At 46.3% G+C, this 12,222-nt stretch overlaps 1 protein-coding gene across 1 annotated transcript in view; it reads right to left on the bottom strand.

Moving 5' to 3' along the window:
- LOC118377970 (histone-lysine N-methyltransferase NSD2) overlaps nt 1-4,005 on the bottom strand; it is a 51,369-nt gene extending 47,364 nt beyond the window's left edge. The window contains 1 exon segment of the mRNA XM_052506502.1: nt 3,848-4,005. The gene's annotated coding sequence lies outside the window, so the exon portion shown is untranslated.
- Nucleotides 4,006-12,222: the final 8,217 nt, after the last annotated feature.

The raw sequence follows: 12,222 nt of genomic DNA, 5'->3' as shown, positions 1-12,222 counted from the left end.
GCTAAACCATGGCGGTAGCGTAAACCATGGCGGTAGCTAAAACCATAGCGGTAGCCAACTAAACCATGGCGGTAGCAACTAAACCATGGCGGTAGCGTCACTAAACCATAGCGGTAGCGTCACTAAACCATAGGCGGTAGCGTCAACTAAACCATAGGTAGCGTCACTAAACCATAGGTAGCGTCACTAAACCATAGCGGTAGCGTCAACTAAACCATAGCGGTAGCGTCACTAAACCATGGCGGTAGCATCAACTAAACCATAGCGGTGGCGTCACTAAACCATAGCTAAAAACCATGGCGGTAGCGTCACTAAACCATAGCGGTAGCGTCAACTAAACCATAGCGGTAGCGTCACTAAACCATAGCGGTAGCGCCAACTAAACCATGGCGGTAGCGTCACTAAACCATAGCGTAGCGTCAACTAAACCATAGCGGTAGCGTCAACTAAACCATAGCGTAGCGTCACTAAACCATGGCGGTAGCATCAACTAAACCATGGTGGTAGCGTCACTAAACCATAGCGGTAGCGTCAACTAAACCATGGCGGTAGCGTCAACTAAACCATAGCGGTAGCATCACTAAACCATAGCGGTAGCGTCAACTAAACCATAGCGGTCGTCCCTAAACCATAGCGGTAGCGTCACTAAACCATGGCGGTAGCGTCAACTAAACCATGGCGGTAGCGTCACTAAACCATAGCGGTAGCGTCAACTAAACCATAGCGGTAGCGTCACCTAAACCATAGCGGTAGCGTCATCACTAAACCATGGCGGTAGCGTCACTAAACCATAGCGGTAGCGTCAACTAAACCATGGCGGTAGCGTCACTAAACCATAGCGGTAGCGTCAACTAAACCATGGCGGTAGCGTCACTAAACCATAGCGGTAGCGTCACTAAACCATAGCGGTAGCGTCACTAAACCATAGCGGTAGCGTCAACTAAACCATAGCGGTAGCGTCACTAAACCATAGCAGTAGCGTCAACTAAACCATGGCGGTAGCATCAACTAAACCATAGCGGTAGCGTCAACTAAACCATAGCGGTAGCGTCACTAAACCATAGCGGTAGCGTCAACTAAACCATAGCGGTAGCGTCACTAAACCATAGCGGTAGCGTCAACTAAACCATAGCGTCACTAAACCATAGCAGTAGCAACTAAACCATGGCGGTAGCTCAACTAAACCATAGTGGTAGCGTCACTAAACCATAGCGGTAGCGTCAACTAAACCATGGCGGTGGCGTCAACTAAACCATAGCGGTAGCATCACTAAAACCATAGCGGTAGCGTCACTAAACCATAGCGGTCAGCGTCAACTAAAACCATAGCGGTAGCGTCAACTAAACCATAGCGGTAGCGTCAACTAAACCATGGCGGTAGCGTCAACTAAACCATAGCGGTAGCATCAACTAAACCATAGCGGTAGCTAACTAAACCATAGCGGTAGCGTCAACTAAACCATAGCGGTAGCGTCAACTAAACCATAGCGGTAGCGTCACTAAACCATAGCGGTAGCGTCAACTAAACCATGGCTAAACCATGGTAGCGTCACTAAACCATAGCGGTAGCGTCACTAAACCATAGCGGTAGCGTCAACTAAACCATAGCGGTAGCGTCACTAAACCATAGCGGTAGCGTCAACTAAACCATAGCGGTAGCGTCAACTAAACCATGCAGTAGCGTCAACTAAACCATAGCGGTAGCGTAAAACCATGGGTAACTAACCATAGCGGTAGCGTCAACTAAACCATGGCGGTAACCACTAAACCATGGTGGTAGCGTCAACTAAACCATGGGTAGCGTCGGTAGCGTCACTAAACCATAGCGGTAGCAACTAAACCATAGCGGTAGCGTCAACTAAACCATAGCGGTAGCGTCACTAAACCATAGCGGTAGCGGTAGCGTCAACTAAACCATAAACCCATGGCGGTAGCGTAAACCAAGCGGTAGGCGTCACTAAACCATAGCGGTAGCGTCAACTAAACCATAGCGGTAGCGTCAACTAAACCATAGCGGTAGCGTCAACTAAACCATAGCGGTAGCGTCAACTAAACCATAGCGGTAGCGTCAACTAAACCATAGCGGTAGCGTCAACTAAACCATAGCGGTAGCGTCAACTAAACCATAGCGGTAGCGTCAACTAAACCATAAACCATAAACCATAGCGGTAGCGTCAACTAAACCATAGCGGTAGCGTCACTAAACCATAGCGGTAGCGTCAACTAAACGGTATAAACCATAGCGGTAGCGTAAACCATGGCGGTAGCTAAACCATAGCAGCGTAGCGTCGTCAACTAAACCATAGCGGTAGCGTCAACAAACCATAAACCATAAACCATGCGGTAGCGTCAACTAAACCATAGCGGTAGCGTCACTAAACCATGGCGGTAGCGTCACTAAACCATAGCGGTAGCGTCAACTAAACCATGGCGGTAGCGTCACTAAACCATGGCGGTAGCGTCACTAAACCATAGCGGTAGCGTCAACTAAACCATGGCGGTAGCGTCACCTAAACCATAAACAACTAAACCATAGCGGTAGCGTCAACTAAACCATAGCGGTAGCGTCACTAAACCATAGCGGTAGCGTCAACTAAACCATAGCGGTAGCGTCAACTAAACCATAGCGGTAGCGTCACTAAACCATAGCGGTAGCGTCAACTAAACCATAGCGGCGCATCAACTAAACCATAGCGGTAGCGTCAACAAACCATAAACTAAACCATGGCATGAATGTTCTGTTAGCTACTAAACATAATGAAATGCATCCAAAAGCATTTCAACTAACCGACGCTCAATGACACAGCTAGAGTAGCTAACAAGAGTAGCTGGTTAGAGTAGATAGCTGGCTAGAGTAGCTGGTTAGAGTAGATAGCTGGCTAGAGTAGCTGGATAGAGTAGCTGGCTAGAGTAGATAACTGGAGTAGCTGGCTAGAGTAGATAACTGGAGTAGCTGGCTAGAGTAGATAACTGGAGTAGCTGGCTAGAGTAGATAACTGGAGTAGCTGGCTAGAGTAGATAACTGGAGTAGCTGGCTAGAGTAATTAACTAGAGTAGCTAACTAGAGTAGCTAACTAGAGTAGCTGGCTAAAGTAGCTGGCTGGAGTAGCTGGCTAGAGTGGCTAGCTAGAGTATCTGGCTAAAGTGGCTAGCTGGAGTAGCTGGCTGGAGTAGCTAACAAAAGTAGCTGGCTGGAGTAGCTAACAAGAGTAGCTGGCTGGAGTAGCTGGCTGGAGTAGCTAACTAGAGTAGCTGGCTTAAGTAGCTAACTGGAGAAGCTGGCTAAAGTGGCTAGCTGGAGTAGGTAACTAGAGTAGCTAGCAAAATTATCTGTCTGGAGTAGCTGGCTAGAGTGGCTAGCTGGAGTAGCTAACTAGAGTAGCTAACAAGAGTAGTTAGCTAGAGTAGCTGGATAGAGTGGCTAGCTGGAGTAGTTAACTGGAGTAGCTAGCTGGAGTAGCTGGCTAGAGTAGCTGACTGGAATAGCTAGCTGGAGTAGCTAACAAGAGTAGCTGGCTGGAGTAGCTAACTAGAGTAGCTAGCTGGCTATCTAGCCACCATTCAAAGTAGCTAACTGGAGTAGCTAGCTGGCCATCTAGCCACCATTCAAAGTTAGCTAACTATAGTAGCTAACTGGAGTAGCTAACTAGAACTAGAGTAGCTAGCTGGCCATCTAGCCACCATTCAACGTTAGCTAGCGACGTGCCAACTTGACTGACATGCGCAGCTACAGCTAGCTAGCTAACGTTACATTGCTAACTAACTCGCTATGTTAGAATAAACACGTTTATTGAAAGATGACCACGCTCGCCTTGTCCTCCCATAATTGTAGTAATGTGTTAAATTACCTGTTGAATTTCTCGAATAGTTATCAAATTTGAAAATAGTCTGTTTGAATCATCTTGAAAACCCCCGATTTCATTCAACTTGAATCAAAGCTTGCGGGAAACTCTACTCCCAATCAGCGCGAAAAATACTCACTTCTGATTGGTTGGGAGGAGCGACGCGTTTAACCGGCCCTTTCAAAAATGTCTGTGCTATCTGAGATCCTTGGGACGTCCCTACCCCATTGAAGTTTACATTTTAAATGGATACGGTCAGGTAAGGGTTATAGTAAGGGTAGTGGTCGGAGTTAAAGGGGGGAAAAATCATCATCTCCAATACCACCCCAACATCTGTGCTTTTCTGTGTTTTGTCGTAGAAAGATAGAAGGAGATACAACTTTTATGCAGTACCTGCCCAGTACCCACCTTTAGTCACTGTCACCCTGCTACCACCCAGGTACTTTAACATGCACCTTAGAGACCGCTGCCCAATGTACATAGTCAGGGATTTTTTGTTGTTGAAATTTAACTAGGCAAATCAGTTAAGAACAAATTCTTATTTACAATGACAGCCTACCAGGGAACAGTGCCTTGTTCAGGGGCAAAACGACAGATTTTAGCTAAGCTTGGGAATCGATCCAGGAACTTTTCGGTTACTGAGCCAACGCTCTAACCACTAGGCTACCTGCCGCCCCTCCCTGGTCGCTTTAATAATGTTTACCTACTGCTTATACCCACTTCATATTGCTGTAATATACTATTCTTCAGATATACTATATATTCTATACTTATATACTGTCCATATTTTTATTTATTTATTTTATTTCACCTTTATTTAACCAGGTAGGCTAGTTGAGAACAAGTTCTCATTTGCAACTGCGACCTGGATGGATAGTGTACGATCATAGATACAATTTGGCTACATAAACCTACAAACATTTACAATAGCAAAATCATAATAATCACAAAAATGGTTTCAGATCAAAGTCCACGTTGAGACCGAAGTGAGCGAAAGGTCTTTAAATTAAAGATCAAGGCAGCCTCTCGTTTTAACAATAAATTGTCGAGGTCACCCCGTCTTCTAGGGAGGGTGACATGTTCGATGCCAACCTAACGTAGAGACGAAATCGAGTGGTTTTCTTCCAAAATCGAGTTTCTGCATCTAAAGGTTCTACGATGCTCCGACATATGTACTTTTAATTCGCGCTTTGTTTTACCCACATTAATTTTACCACAAGGACAAGTTATAAGATAAATAACTGCCTTTAGTGGAGCACGTGATAGCGCCTTTGATTGGGATCTGTTTCCTGTTTGGGGGTGTTTGAAGGATCTACATCAGGGGTGTCAAACATACGGCCCGCGGGCCGGAACCGGCCCCAAGGAGGTTCGATCAGGCCCGCAGGATAATTTGAAAGTGGAAAAAATGCATAAAAGACATGGAATTAATATTTTTAATTCGCTGCAATTCATGGATTATCCGCTAAGGGGCGCACTCTTTCCATCAGAGTAGAAGACAAGCCGCATCACTGAGACAGACTGAAAACAGCAGACGGTATCAATGCGCCATCTGCTGCTTGTTACGACGTTGTTAATATCATTAGCCAAAATGTCGTTATCCAAACGGAGAAAAGTAGATAAGGAGTGTAGAATTTTCAAAGAAAAATGGACCACGTCCTATTTATTTACAGAGATGCACGGAAAACCTTTGTGCTTGGTGTGTTTGCAACAAGTTTCGGTATTGAAGGAATATAATATTCGACGCCACTACGAGACTCATCACAGCGAAAAATATGACGGCTTGCAAGGACAACTGAGAAGAGATAAGATTAACGAATTGCTGGCGGGTCTGAGGAAACAGCAGTCAACTTTCATCCAGAGCCGAGAAGTCAGTGAAGCAGCGGTAAAAGCCAGCTACCTAATTGCTAGCGAAATAGCATTAGCATCGAAGCCGTATTCCGACGGTGACTTTGTTAAACGATGCATGATGAAGGCGGCTGAACTTGTATGTCCCGAGAAGCGACAAGCTTTTGCCAATATTAGCCTGACGAGGAATACTCGGCAGATTTGAAGGGCAAATTTGCCTCTGTAGGTCTGGACAGATTTTATCAGTATCTACTACCAGGGTACCCCAAATTAACAGCCCTGGCTGCTAAAATTTTGTGCATGTTTGGGACAACCTACCTTTGTGAACAAATTTTCTCAGTGATGAATATCAATAAAACAAAAATGCGTTCAAGGCTCACAAACAAGCACTTAAATGACATTCTGAAAGTGACAGCTAGTCAGGACATGACACCTGGTGTTGATGCACTTGTACAGGCCAAAAGATGCCAAGTTTCAGGTACAAATACAAGTCCAGACTAGACTAACACCTTTAAAATGCTGCCTTAGATACTGTTTGCATTGAAAGAATACAGCTCTGTGAAGATGAATCCTTACTGTGGTGATTTAAAAATGTGCACTTTAATGTTAGTCAGCAGCTTCAAAACAAAAGTTGTGTGATGGAATTCTACTGTTCATACAACTCCATAAATGTTCAGTATGTATTGTATGTGTATGTATGTTTCATGTATGAAGTTTACAGATTTACAGGACAGGCGAACACTTTCTTCATTACACATTTAAAATCACTCTCCTTAGTTTGTAAGGTGTACGCAGGGATTACATTTAGATTTTATATGCGTATGTGTAAGTGGTTTAAAAATTCCTTTCTTTAAAAGTCTCATTTAATCTTAAAGTGCATTACTATGTTTTTCAGTACCAATTAAAGTTTTGTGCCTTTGTACAATCAGTGGGATCAGTTGCAATGCATATTTGTGAATGATAAAAGTAAATTGCACATTTGTCTAAGGAAATATGAGGTGTTTCATGAAATGTTTTGTAAAAGGATAGTTCATTAAATTTCAATATTTTCCTAATGTTCTTGTGCTTCTTTACACCAAAACAAAGGAAAGACATGATATTTTGGTTATTTATAGCAGAGTATGGTATAATTTTAATGGTCCGGCCCACTTGACATCTCCCTAGGCCGTATGTGGCCCACGATGCGAAATGAGTTTGACACCCCTGATGTACATGTATAAGTGCCATTGCATTGAGCACAGCCGTTACATTTGTAGTTTCCATCCAGTCGGAGAGCAAATAGACGTTGTGCAGGGATATATTGGGGTGGTAAATCAGTTTACCATTTGATCTCTGAGATTTCTGCCCGAGAGAATACGACCAAGGGAAGGTCTGAAAACACATTACAAATACTATCATCGGATCTTACAATGTGCCAATGTTTGTGAACGATTCCCTTAATTTATTCAGAGCACTTTGAATAGCGAGCAGTTAGAATGCAAGAATGCTTCTTTTTGCGACTGACCTTGAAAAAGGTCATGTTTTGTTTAGAATTTTCTCAATGGCAGTATTAATCTCGTCTCGTATTAATCTGACCATTTTTGTACCCGCTCTCCTTGAATTTTCTTTGAGTCTCAGCCATATTTCTGTCGAAGTCGGATTGTTTTTGACAAATTCTTTTGATTCGACAGAATTGGCTGTAGGGCTAACTGTTTTTCAAGGGAAGTGGGTGACAACTATCAGCCCTCAACACACTGTTACGATCAGTAGGTTTCCTGTAAAGATCGGTGTATAGAACATTATCTTCACACAAGATCAGAAGATCAAGGAAACTGATTTGACGTGTATCAGATTGCATAGTAAATCTCAGATGCTCAGAACAGGAGTTAAGAAAAGCATAAAACGCCTGGAGCTGTTTTGCATCACCCCTCCAAAGAACACAAATATCATCAATATACCGTTTCCACATAATGATGTGAGGCAAGAAAACATTTTTGAGAGGGATGAAAATATACTTTTCTCCATGTAACCCACATACAAATTAGCATAGTTAGGAGCCATGGGGGATCCTATAGCAGTACCCTTCATCTGAATAAAGAAATAATTTAGAAACATAAAGTAGTTGTGTGTGAGTACTATTTCAGCCAATGTTATAATGCAGGGACTGGAAGGTAGTTCATTAGGGTCACATTGCAGAAGAAAATGCTCAATAGCTTCAATACCGCCCTCGTGTGGAATATTTGTGTATAACGACTCAACATCAAACGTCACTAACAAAGTATTCTCAGGGAGAGGATCAAGATATTCAATAATGGAGATCATGCTAGTGGTGTCCTTTACAATGTTTCTAAAAAAAACAAACATGTCCAACTTAACTTGCAAATCGTTGCACTGAGTAGTAGGCACAAAATATAACCCTTTATTAAACAAGGAGATATGGGCAGGGCTCAATATCTTGCTTGATAAATGAAGACACACTCAGTCCCGTAGGAACGGTCTCCTCTGCCTCTGATAGTCGGGTGCGGCATCTCATCGGTGCGGGCGCCCGCGGCCACCTCCGCACTTCCATCGGCCCAGTCTCTCGTTGGATAAAAAACTGCCACTGGAAGCGGAAGAGGCGCTAGTTGTAGAGCGTTGGTCAGACGGGGTGGATAGAAGTAAGCGTCATCCCTCCTGCGTCTGTCATGACGAGGAGGACCTCTTTATCAGGGTTTCTCCAGAAGTAGACTTTGTCCTCGGCCTTGTCTTTTTGTCTTGGTTGAATTTCTTGATTTTAAGTTCCTTTATTTCTGTAGACAACTTGTCCTGGAGCGCTTGGTTAGTTTTCATCAGTTCATTGAATATGCATCATCATTAACAGCTCCTTGCAGTTAGGGTTTAGGGTTTAGTGTTAGTGTTAAGGTTAGGGTTTAGGGTTTAGGGTTTAGTGTTAGGGTTTAGTGTTAGTGTTAAGGTTAGGGTTTAAGGTTTAGTGTTAAGGTTAGGGTTTAGTGTTAGTGTTAAGGTTAGGGTTTAAGGTTTAGGGTTTAGTGTTAAGGTTAGGGTTTAGTGTTAGTGTTAAGGTTAGGGTTTAAGGTTTAGTGTTAAGGTTAGGGTTTAGTGTTAGTGTTAAGGTTAGGGTTTAAGGTTTAGGGTTTAGTGTTAAGGTTAGGGTTTAAGGTTAGATTTTGAATATAATTGTGTTTAGTTTCAACTAGTTAGTTTTACGGTGCACAGGCCTATCTCCTGTTTATCCCTCCCATTTCTGATGATCTAATATAATAGGTGTAGTACTTAAAAAGGCCTGTAGATGTCCTCCTAGGATCATAAATTAAACTGAGGTAAGCTCCAAGTTGCCTCTTTTTCTGGGTGGCAGTGCAGAAGTCGATGTGGTGAGAGATTCATTCAACCATAATGTTGTTAAATGTGAACATAAACGCCATATTGTGCATTTAAATGGTTTTATTGTTTTGTTAAAGGACAGGAAAACCTAAAAGAGGAAGTGCCAAACTAAAACCAAACAAACCATAAATATATAGAGATTAAAAATAAATTATGAATAAAACCATGTTCTTCTCCATCCATTTTCCTGTCTGTTCAAACCCATTTTCTAAAACCTCTCGTTCAGGCCATTTGGCGTTATTGTCTGTAGGTGCTGGATCCACTCCATTCTACCCTCTTTTAGCTGCCCACAGGTCCAGCCTCTGTAACCCTGATATGGTAAGGTGAGTGATGGGATGCTCCTGGAAATGGGTTATGAGTTCCGTTTGCAGGTGTGCCCCATTTTAATGTTATACAGGTGTTGTTTGAGTCTGGTTTCTATGGTGTGTTTGGTTTCTCCAATGTATTGTTTATTGCAAAGTGTAATGTAACATGTATAAATGGTGTTATGTGTTGTGCACGTGAGTGAGGACCCAAAAGCGGTTTAACAGATACAGAGTCTTTTAATGTCAAATCACAGGGAAGACATAGATCCTCTTCAGATGTATAAAAATGGCAAAATATAGACAACCCGCAGAGAGGGCGACAAAAGAATAATAAAGTCCCTCTGAATATGACAGAAGAGTCCCCTTCTTGCAGCAGAGGACAGTAGCTGGGTTAGAGTCCCCTTCTAGCAGCCGAGGATAATAGCTGGGTGAGCGGCGACAGACTGCTGGTCTCTCTGGGTAGGCGCGGGTCGTAGAGGACAGAGGTACCTGATCACATGTAGCATCAGAAGAACAGGTAGATTCCGACAGGACAAGGGTGAAGCAAACAAGACGATAGTTTGGTTCTGGCATGAGAAACTCAAACGAGAATCTGACAAAGACAGAAGCAGGAACAGAGAGAGAAATAGAGACCTAATCAGAGGGGAAAAGGGAACAGGTGGGAAAAGGGTGAACGAGGTAGTTAGAGGAGATGAGGAACAGCTGGAGGAGGAGAGAAAGAGATGGTAACCTAATACGACCAGCAGAGGGAGACGGAGTGAAGAGAAAGAACAGGAACAAGACATAATATGACAATACATGACAGTTATGTGTGTTCAATGAATAAGATTATTGTACTGGTGCTGATGTGTGGCTATGTATATTTGTAATGAACTTTATCTGTCGAAAATGGACGTTATGAGGTTTGAGGTCTTGTGGTGGCTTACTACTGAATCTTGCTTTGGTGAGCATGTCCTTTAAGTTTTTGTTCTTTCTAAATGCTGAAATAATTCTGTATGGTTTGAGTGGTATGTAAGTGTGCTGAACTGTAGAGAAGTTGTGTTTGAATGATTGATGTAGGGGTCTAATTCTATGTGAAAATGTGGTTACTAAGGGGATGATACTTGTCTGTTGATTGAGTATTGATGACAAGGGAGAAGAGACAGAGGAAGTGTTAGTGATTGGTGCAGATCACTTTCCATAGGGAGTCAGGGTTAGGGTGAAGGAGGAGATAGGATGAGAACCCTGGTTAGGTAATGGTACACATTAGTGTTAGGTTTGGGGAAAGGTTGAGGTTAAGGTTAGGCTTGGGGTTAAGGGAAAGGTTAAGGTTAGGCATGGGGTTAAGGGAAAGGTTAAGGTTAGGCGTGGGGTTAAGGGAAAGGTTAAGGTTAGGCGTGGGGTTAAGGGAAAGGTTAAGGTTAGGCGTGGGGTTAAGGGAAAGGTTAAGGTTAGGCGTGAGGTTTGGGAAGAGGTTAAGATTAGGCATGGGGTTTGGGGAAAGGTTAAGGTTAGACTTGGGGTTAAGGGGAAAGGTTAAGGTTAGGCGTGAGGTTTGGGCAGAGGTTAGGATTAGGCGTGGGGTTTGGGGAGAGGTTAGGATTAGGCGTGGGGTTTGGGAGGTTAGGATTAGGCGGTGGGCCTGGTGACAGGTTTCAGGATTAGGCCAATGTGGAGAGCAAGCCACATCAGACCGTGTAAAGGCTGATGGAAAGGCTGGGCTGCTCAGGCCGTGGAGGCCTGGGATCAAGCCAGGGCTCAGACCTGGGCCTGGGGGAGCGTCAAGGTCAGGGCCAGGAGGTCTGGGAAGAGGCCAAGACTAGGCGGCTCAGGAAATACATACACTAGGGGCCAGGCAGACAGGGCCAGGTCAGACAGGGCAGGGCTAGGATTAGGCTGGGGCCAAATGCCAGGCCTCAGGGGCCAAGGGCAAGAGGGCCCAGGCCAGACAGGCCCAGGTCAGGATAGGAACAGGGGGGAGAGGCTGCCAGGTGCTGGGTCACGGCCAGGCCTGGCCAGGGCCAGGCAGGTAGGGTCAGTCAGGGCCAGGGGGCCAGGGTCAGGCCAGGCCAGGCCAGGCCAGGTCACGCCAGGGCCAGGTCAGCCTAGGTCAGGGCCAGGCCAGGCCAGGCCAGGGCCAGGGCCAGGGCCAGGGCCAGGCCAGGCCAGGCAGGCCAGGGCCAGGCCAGGGGCCAGGGCCAGGCCAGATGCCAGCTGAAGGTCAGGCCAGGCCAGGTCAGGCCAGGCCAGGGTCAGGCCAGGCCAGACAGGCCAGGCCAGGCCAGGCCAGGGCCAGGCCAGGCCAGGCCAGGGCCAGGCCAGGCCAGGGCTCAGGCCAGGCCAGGGCCAGGCCAGACAGGCCAGGCCAGAAGGGCCCAGGCCAGGCCAGGGTCAGGCCAGGCCAGGCCAGGGCCAGGCCAGGGCCAGGCCAGGCCAGGCCAGGCCAGGGCCAGGCCAGGGCCAGGCCAGGCCAGGCCAGGCCAGGCCAGAAACAGGCCAGGGCCAGGCCAGGCCAGGGCTCAGGCCAGGGCCAGGCCAGGCCAGGAAGGCCAGGCCAGGCCAGGCCAGGCCAGGCCAGGCCAGGGCAGGCCAGGGCCAGGGGCCAGGCCAGGCCAGGCCAGGGGCCAGGCCAGGGCAGGCCAGGCCAGGTCAGGCCAGGCTCAGGCCAGGGTCAGGCAGCTAGGCCAGGGCTAGGCCAGGCCAGGCCAGGCCAGGGCCAGGCCAGGCCAGGGCCAGGGCCAGGCCAGGCCAGGGCCAGGGCCAGGCCAGGCCAGGCCAGGCCAGGCCAGGGCCAGGCCAGGCCAGGCCAGGCCAGGCCAGGCCAGGCCAAAATAGGCCAGGCCAGGCCAGAAGAAATAGGCCAGCCAGCCTGGGGCCAGGCCAGGCCAGGCC

This window comes from Oncorhynchus keta, unplaced genomic scaffold (genome assembly GCF_023373465.1).
Source record: "Oncorhynchus keta strain PuntledgeMale-10-30-2019 unplaced genomic scaffold, Oket_V2 Un_contig_2648_pilon_pilon, whole genome shotgun sequence".
Taxonomy (NCBI): Eukaryota; Metazoa; Chordata; class Actinopteri; order Salmoniformes; family Salmonidae; genus Oncorhynchus; species Oncorhynchus keta.
This window is presented reverse-complemented; position numbering and strand designations above follow the sequence as displayed.